Consider the following 7,820-nt stretch of genomic DNA (forward strand, 5'->3'; position numbering starts at 1 on the left):
TGACAGTGTAAACTTACATTTATTTGCTTTCCCAGAAAGCAAATAAATAACAACATACATGTCAACTTGTACAGATTGTAAGTTATAAGGATTTTACATCATTTTGCAGGTATATGGACGTATAGAGCAATCTCACGGATTTTCAAGTCTTACGGATTTTTTCAAAACCTCATTTTCAAATTTATCTAACATGTCAGAGCCTTTAGGATGATTTAAAAAACCAATAAATAACATTAAATATCCATCTTCCAACCTGTTCTGCCGGTAAAAATAAGTTTTGAACTTTTTCTGCTCTCCTTTCCTCCTGCTTCGCAGCAGGCAATTTCACGTCCCCCCCACTTCCCCCCTGCGCAGGTGCGAGTTGTATGTTTTATGGGCAGAGTTGTTCATTTTTCCTGTAATACTTCATTATAGTTTTTTAAGACAAAGGTAATTGAAAGGGGCACTGAGCAGAGTTACAACCAGGGACTACAAATAATTACTTTTTTTCTTCTGCTGTTTGGCGTCCCCTCCAGCAGATGGCGCTCTGGGCAACTGCCTAGTTCGCCTATGCCAAGAGCCGGCTCTGGTAGACATTTTAAAACGTAAGTAATTCTGGCAATGCTTTTATGACCCCACCTTGATGTTTCAGGGCCCACAGTAGGGTCCCGAGAACCACGGCTATAACGGATGGACATCCGGTGAATCCGTTGAGAATCATGACTCATCAGAGCAGAAGATGTTTTTCAAGGTAATTTGAGCCACTGTGGCTGTTTTAATAATCTCAAACCAGTCTGCACATTCCCCTCTGCCTTTCACCTCACTGTATGTTTTCTGTTGTTCACTTTATTCTCTTTAAACTCATGGTTGTGTGTGAAAATCACAGTTCTGCACAGACCAACCACCAACAGCCACACCACATTCAAAGTCTTGAATCACCTTTTTTCCCTGTTCTAAAATTGGGTTTGAAGAAGTCTTCGTTGTGTCATCATGTGCATTGAGTTGAGCTTCTGAACAAGTGTGCCTAATGAAGTGTCCGGTGAGATTACAGTAACTAAACCGTGTTTTTCTGCACTACTGCACCATTTCATTTGCTAAACCTCCAGAGAAAAATAAATAAATAAAAAACCTGAATAATAAGAATAGATGAATATCATCCCCCCTCTGCGTGCTCCGCTCCAGCACCAGCAGGTTCCAGCCTTCAGACACAGCTCAGGGCCCAAAGACTCACCGTGTAATCAGGAAGATGAATCATGTTGATAAGCTGAGTGCACCGCCTCAAGGGCCCAACGTTTCAAGGCAGATTGGCTGTCTAAAGAATCTGCCAGCTCAAAAAAAAAAAAAAAAAAAAGAGCCATCAAGTGTTTTTATTCTTTCTTTTTTTAATTGAAATTAGTTTTTGGTAATCGACATGTATTTTCAAAAGGTTACATTTTGTCATGATGTTTTCTTTTATAATGTATAATTGCTTGCAGTAAATGAGTTCATTCCTCTCTCGGCTGACTCATTTTGAAAAAAAAAAACTAACACAAATCGAGATGTTAAGATAGTGAAGTTACCATGACATCTGTCTTTTTCTAGCAGACACTTTTGTGCGTTTGTCTCTGAGGAGTTTTTGCTTGACAGATGCATTGAAATGTGAGCTAGCAACAGTGTATCAACTGATTTCTTTTGTAAAGTCACTCCCAGACTGAAAAGTCTTTATAATAAAAGTGAAAACGAGGTCTTCATGAGCAGATTTTTTGTGCACTGAACTTTCCTCACTTCTTTATCAAGCTTCCTTGCAAACTGAAACCAGCTCTTTTTTATTATGTAAGTTGCTTTAAAGTCACAGTTTTAAATGTGTTTAGTTCAGAAAACGCTGCTTTTTTGTTGCAAATTACATTTTGATTGGACTCTAGATTAATTGGGATGATCTTTTTGTATAAAGCTAATAATCAAGGAGAATGTTTCAGTGTTTTTACCTCATTGCAGGGCTATTCAACTGGTGGCTGGCGGGCCACATCCGGCCCGCAGGTGATTCCATCTGGTCCACCAATAATTTTTTCTTTTTTTCTTCTAATTTAATACAAAAATCAAGTTCAACAAAATAAATAAATCTAAAAGGTAAAAGACAGTGATACTTGTTCTGTTACATGCTGCAGTGTTTAACCTTCCAACAAGCCCCCTACAACACATCGATCCCCAAGCTGTTATCTGGGGTCCCTGAATTTAGTTAAATACCCCTGACTTATTGTCTCCTAAAGAGCTATGTTGCCCACAATGTTTATAATTTTTTAAAAAGGGCAAAAATAATAGCTGCTATTTAAACTTTGTTCCATGGCAATTTTACGATCCATTGCAAAAATTAAAAATAAAATGAAATACTTGAATAAAAGCAGCACTACATACAAGTGTCTGCCAGCTAAAATCTTTGGAACTCAGTCAGGGTTTTGTGTTTACAGTGTTGATTAAATTTGTTTGATTGTTCACATTGAGTTTGAGATGCAGTTTAATGGTTAAGAAATAAACATCTAAAATTGTTACTGAAATAACATACCATATGCTCGAGAAAGCTCATGAGAGCACGCTTTCAAAAGCTTAGAAAGACAATTTATAAATAACTTGTTAATGGTGAAAGCTTACCATAATGGGTACTTTAACAAAGTAGGTTAGTGTTTTATTGATTCAGCATAAAACAATCACCTTGTTGCTTTTTACTCTGATGGTTGAAAATATATCTTGTTTGATTGGTTATTATGTAGCGGTGTCCTGATACCAGTTTTTTCTCAAACTTTGCTGTGCTTTTGTTGTACCTTTGCAAACTATTAAACATTTTATTGTGTTTTTAGTACTGATTGATCAGGGTGTTTTGTACAAGTTTTTGTAAAAATGCTGGCATCGGGACACTGCTCTTATGTAATGCCTTTGTTATATTGAATACAAGCAGGTTGATTTGAATATGATTTGAAATACAAGAACCAAGATGGTTGCTCATCATATCAACCATTTAGCTTTTCTCTCCTCTGAAGCTGCTTTTTGTCTGATGTTCCCCCACAATCCTGTCAAATAAGTCCCCTCTGAGTCATAATGTGCCAGAGACACTAAACCGCCTGATGGTGTTCTGGATATGTCTTTTATCCCAGTTTGAATAAAATAATGCTGCAACAGTTGTGGTTACATAAACTCAGCAGTTCTGCAGAAATACTGCATGTAAAAGCACTTTTTGGAGTTTTCTGTTCTCATTTGATCCAGAAATGCAGGTTTCTATCCTGGTCCTCCAGGACCACTGTCCTGCATGTTGTACTTGTTTCCCTGCTTCAGCACATCTGATTCTGTGATCCTGATGCCTCTTTAAGTTCTACAGAAGCCTGGTAATCCCCCATTCATTCAAAACTGGTGTGCTAAAGCAGAAAAACCTAACACATGCAAGACAGAGTGGCCCTCGAGGACCAGGACTGGGCACCCCTGGTCTAGAACATCATATTTGTTGAAGTCCTAATAAATGAATAAATAAATGCAGAAAGTTTAGTTTTTATGACTGTATTAACTACACAACTCCCTTTGACTTTGAACTTTGAATCCCTTTTTGTAACAGCTTTAAATGTGAAAAGTTTCAACTCATCATCATCATCATCATGAGATTTCCAACATAAACTTCCTGAATAATTTCACCTGTCATCAGAAAGTTAATTGCTTTGTGTTCAGTGTCCTGTGAAAAGAACATTTAGTTCTGGAAAGGTTCTCTCAGAGTTAATACCTCTTTCTGTTAAGTAAGGGTGTGTCAGTGTTAAAGATAGAGTATTGTCTTCAAGTTTTAGATGCAATTGTTTTACAGTTCTGTACTCTTATTATATTTGTTTTCACTGGAAGTGTATTTTGTAAAAAAAAAAAAAAAGAAGAAGAAGAAAATATTTGGCGAATTTGTAGAAATCCTGCAATGAATTACAAAATAAAAAACTCAACTTCTGCAAGGAAAAATAACAAATAAGAGTTGAAGACTTTTGCACAGTGCTGTGTTGTTACTTTTTTCCTTAGTCTTGATCTATTGGAATCACAAATATGATCTTATTAAACTACCTTAAACATAGTGGACATTATGCAGTAAATGACTCCTATACAGAAACTGGCACTCAGGTTACCCTATTTAACTCCAGTCTAGCGGGTCTCTTCAAACAACAGAACAGACTTTATCAGTTTTCCTGTCATTTGTTTGCAAATTGGTGATTGATATCACTAATACACTGCAAAACTGTCCATTTTACCAAGTTTTTAGATCTTATATCCAGCCAAAAAGTCTTTTTGATCTTGTTTTGAGACTGATTTTCTAAACAAGAACTGATTGTGTAAGAATAATAATCTTGTTTTCAGAATGTGTCAGATTATTTGTCTTGTTAGACTGAAAATTTGACTCAAATTAAGTCAAAAATTTCTGCCAATGAAGTAAGAAAATTTTACTTGGTAAGATTCTTAAAATATGAAAAAAATGAGTCAAATCAAGTATTTCAAGAATCTTACCAAGTAAAATTTTCTTACTCCATTGGCAGAAATTTTTTGACATAATTTGAGTCTAATTTTCAGACTAACAAGACAAATAATCTTACACATTCTGAAAACAAGATGATTATTCTTACACAATCAGTTCTTGCTTAGTAAATCAGTCTCAAAACAAGATCAAAAAGAAATTTTGGCTGATATAAGATTTTAAAACTTTGTTAGGCGGACATTTTTTTGCAGTGTACAAAGAGTGAAACATGATGATCAGATCATTTAGTTTGTCGGCCTCTTCAATAATCCAACTTCCAGCCATTACAGGATGACCTTCTTCACAAAGCATCAGGATTTTTTAAAATAAATATATTAATAATAATAATAATAATAATTGACAAGTTGCTGAGAAAATATTAATTCACATAAAATTTTGTTTAAACCATATTTTTCTTGTTTACATGAATACAATCTTTTCTTTTGTAAAGATGTTCAAAAATAAAAATACATTTTATAATAACAGTATATTTTCAGTTATCATGTCACCTCCCGCTGACCCTGAAAAAGACCCTCAACAACTTTGAAGTGGCCTGCAGACCACCAGTTGATGATCACAATTATAGCACATTTCTAGTGAACCAATGAGCAGAAATGGCTCCTTTGATGTAAAGGCTGTAGACCCCTGCTGGTACCCCACATGTACATTACACTCTTCTTACTTTTTTTTTTTCCTGTTTTTGTGTCTACATGTGGCTTTTATCTGGATTATCAGAGAGGAAACATCCAGCCTCATGTAGGCTCTGAATATTTACATTAAACACATGGCTGAATAGATGAGGCAGCAACAAAACGAGTGCGTAGATCTGAAAAATTTTGCTTGTGTGCAACATAAAATAACACAAACCTCTCACATCCACAATGCAAACCACTATGTTAACAAAAGTTTCCAGAGTGATTTCAGGCATTTATCCTTTCACGAGCAGTCGCTGCTGTGGGTTTTGCAGAACGACTCAAACTGCTTCCAAATCGAAGCGCCCCACCGTGTCAAACATCACAGACAGAGGGTCTGCGAGAACACTGAGTGGTCCCGTTTCAGCCCACACTGCGTGGGCCAGCCAGCCAGCACTGTCCTCCAGTACTTTACTGCACCGCCGTGCACATAATCACATTTCACCGGAGTTAGCGGTGCCCTTGACTCATTGCTGCGCATTGGCCTGGTGGTCAATTATCAGAAACAATAGGGGCTGTCTTTGTGAGGGGGAGGGCTTCCTTAATGTTATGATACAGTTTAATGAACTGAGATAAACTCATATTTCAAAAGAAAATAACAATTTAGCAGATGGGGGATTAAATAGCACCCAATCAATAGGGAGGAGAGGAAGCAGGCATTCATAAAATTCTCCTCATCAGAACAAATGACTTTGATGCTGAGAGCCTTTGTGCTTAAACAAAAGGCACGTTAAAAAAACGTTGCTTATCTTTTGGTTTCTCTGTTATTTAAAGGGCTTCGACTCTCCGATCAGATCGTTATGTGCTGATTCATGTCAGTTTTCTCAACTAATCTGATAAATTGAGTAAAACATTCTCCTATAAGACCGATGTGACCGGATCAGAACCAGGAAATCAGGAGACATGACAGGTTTTAAAAGTGTTCCTCAACAGCTGTAAGCAGAGGTGTGTAAAGTACTTGAAAAAAATGTTCTCAATTTAGAAAAAAAAAGTGTTTACGCTCGCTTGATGTCATTGTTGGATTTTCCAAATAAGTTCTGATGTAGTGAACGTTCATCTCACATGAGTGATCAGCTGTTTTCGCCCTCACCGCATAGCAACACATCCCTGAAAACTTCTCTCTTTTTTCCCGAGATGTGTCATCCGTGCAAATTTGTAACCTCTACTTCCTGTTTGTCACAGCCAGGCCATGCGTAACGTCAACGTTTGACGAAATTACGCTTCGTGTATCCTGGTTGATTCACTCCAAATCGGTAAATGGAAACACATCAAATTAACTTTTTTTGTGTGACTTTAAAAGTTTACTCAAAATTTGCATTACAATTGGATGGAAACGTAGCTATTTGTACTTTAACACAGACGTCAGTTCATGGTAAATTGAGCAATTTAAAGAAAATTGAGTGATTTACACATTTTCTTTTGAAATAAATCTCTAAATTGCTTTACAGTTACTCAGATTTAGTGGAACAAGTTATCGTTGTATAATCCCTAAAACTGGACTGCGTCTCAATTTGTAGCTACAGAAAGAAGGATGCGTGGACAGTTTTCATTAATTTCTTTTACCTAAAGAGCAAGAAGTGTAAATTATAAGAGGCAAGATTAATTATCATAGCTTTTATTATATTTTTCATTTATAATCTTGCTAAGACAGACTAATTGTTTTTTTTCTTACTTTCTGCTTAACAATAAATGTTTTGTTGACGTTCTCTGCCCACTCTTGCACTCGCCCCACGCACGTAATCGATGGGCTCCATTAACTGAACAACATCAAAGCCCAGGAGAGAAAACATGTTAGTGAGGAGCGTAATTCAAAGTGAGCACAATTGAAAATATTATTAGAAGATGAAAGCTCATCTCTTTTCGTCTGTGGCGACAAGCTTGTTTTCTTTTTCTTTTTTATCATCACAGAAGAAAGAGCGGGATTATCCTCGACAAACGCTAATGATGGGATGCCTTCTGCTGGGATCAGTCATTAGTCAGAGTGGGAGTTGTCATTATTCCTTTAAAGGCAGCAGAAATGCACAGTGGGACAAAGTGGCCTTTCAGCCATTAACCTCAACCCCTCTCATGATCTTCACTTCAAGAAGAAACTCCTGATCAATCATTCTGCAGTCTGAAACGTTCATCTGAGCTGGTTCAGTTCAGCATCTGCACTCACTGCAAGTTACACAATACTTTGTCATTTTCAAGGTTGAAAAATTAAAAGTATTTACATTTAAAGACATCAAATCTTTGTATGTATGAATGCATTTTGGAAAGATGGCATTGATAACATGCTGCAAAAAGATTTTCACATCACTAAGATTGTTAGGATATTTGCATGTGAAGTAACAGGAAGTGATGTCAAAGAGGGATGTCTGCATGCGAAGCGTATTTTGAGTCCCTGTCAGAGAAAGATGAAGAAGTGTCAGACTTCAAATAATATTGGCTGTGTCTCTTATCGGCTGCATAAACGGCTGTGAAAAGAGGCGGTCTAGTCTACAGAAGACTTTTATCGCAAAAACTAAAGTTGACTAAGTTGTAGCCGTTTGAGAAAGTCAGTTGGCTATGATGTTCTTCTTGAAATGAGCCATACCATACCATACCATACCATACCATACCATACCATACCATACCATACCATACCATACCATACCATACCATAC

Source organism: Austrofundulus limnaeus, unplaced genomic scaffold, assembly GCF_001266775.1.
Source record: "Austrofundulus limnaeus strain Quisiro unplaced genomic scaffold, Austrofundulus_limnaeus-1.0 Scaffold222, whole genome shotgun sequence".
NCBI classification, from domain to species: domain Eukaryota; kingdom Metazoa; phylum Chordata; class Actinopteri; order Cyprinodontiformes; family Rivulidae; genus Austrofundulus; species Austrofundulus limnaeus.